The sequence below is a fragment of the Nematolebias whitei genome, chromosome 1, assembly GCF_014905685.2.
Source record: "Nematolebias whitei isolate Nwh7 chromosome 1, NemWhi1, whole genome shotgun sequence".
Classification (NCBI taxonomy): domain Eukaryota; kingdom Metazoa; phylum Chordata; class Actinopteri; order Cyprinodontiformes; family Rivulidae; genus Nematolebias; species Nematolebias whitei.
The window spans coordinates 42638778-42640255 of record NC_056498.1 but is presented as its reverse complement, the minus strand read 5'-3'; the positions used below and the strand labels follow the sequence as shown (position 1 = coordinate 42640255).

Here is a 1478-nt window from a genome sequence, read left to right as displayed (position 1 = left end):
CATGTGTTGCTCTATGTGTTATTCTATGTGTTCCATGTGTTGCTCTACGTGTTACCCCTATGCGTTGCTCTATGTGTTATTCTGTGTGTTCCATGTGTTGCTCTGTTACCACGTGTGTTTCTCTACGTGTTGTGTGTGTTCCATGTGTTGCTCTATGTGTTACCCTATGTGTTGCTCTATGTGTTATTCTATGTGTTCCATGTGTTGCTCTATGTGTTATTCTATGTGTTCCATGTGTTGCTCTATGTGTTATTCTATGTGTTCCATGTGTTGCTCTACGTGTTATTCTGTGTGTTCCATGTGTTGCTCTATGTGTTCCCCCATGTGTTGCTCTACGTGTTGTATGTGGGACAGACGTCTCGTAACATTTCTGAAAACACAATGAAGGAACTTGATGTAGTGATTGTCTTTGAGCTGTAGATGTTTATGTTGAAGTGACGTTGCAGCTTCATGTGGTGGACTATTGTAAAGTTTGCAGATGAAACAGAGGTGGTGGGATGCATCACAAACAACGATGAGTCCAGCTCAGTTTCATGTTGCTGCTGATCAGTTTCATGTTGCTGCTGATCAGTTTCACGTTGCTGTTGATCAGTCTCATGTTGCTGTTGATCTGTTTCACGCTGCTTCTGATCTGTTTCACGTTGCTGCTGATCAGTTTCACATTGCTGCTGATCAGTTTCACATTGCTGTTGATCAGTCTCATGTTGCTGTTGATCAGTCTCATGTTGCTGTTGATCAGTCTCATGTTGCTACTGATCAGTTCCACGTTGCTGCTGATCAGTTTCACGTTGCTGCTGATCAGTTTCACGTTGATGTTGATCAGTTTCATGTTGATGTTGATCAGTTTCACGTTGCTGCTGATCAGTTTCACGTTGCTGCTGAACAGTTTCACGTTGATGTTTCACATTGCTGCTGATCAGTTTCACGTTGATGTTGATCAGTTTCACATTGCTGCTCATCTGTTTCATGTTGCTGCTGATCCGTTTCATGTTGCTGTTGATCTGTTTCATGTTGCTGCTGATCTGTTTCATGTTGCTGCTGATCAGTTTCATGTTGCTGTGTTCATGCATGCTCATCTGCTCACACAGACTCGTGTTCGTGCTGCTGTTCGAGGTAATGTTTTTATGTTGTTAGTGTTTAGCATATTTTTAGTTGATGTTTTTCTTAGTTCATATCTTTGATCTTATTACCGTTTTTATTTTACATTTTATATTTTTGTTGGATGTAACTGGGACCCTGTGAACATAATTTCATTCCACCTCATGTACCACATGTGGTGTGAATGACAAACAAAGAACCTTGAACCCTCTGACTCACGGGTCTCAGAACCGCTCCAGTTTTCATCGTTGGAACAAATGTGAAAATGTTTAAATGTTTAAAGATGAAAATGTTGTTCGAGTATTTGAGAAGAGAAACCAACAGGAAGTTCTCCCCTGAAATGAGTCCCAACAGGAAGTTCTTCCTTGAAATGAGTCCCA

At 41.1% G+C, this 1478-nt stretch overlaps 1 protein-coding gene across 1 annotated transcript in view; it reads right to left on the bottom strand.

Annotated features, from left to right (window-relative positions):
* The window catches only part of LOC119418495 (zinc finger and BTB domain-containing protein 11), a 15737-nt gene that overhangs the window by 9454 nt on the left and 4805 nt on the right, over positions 1–1478 (bottom strand). The window lies entirely within an intron of this gene.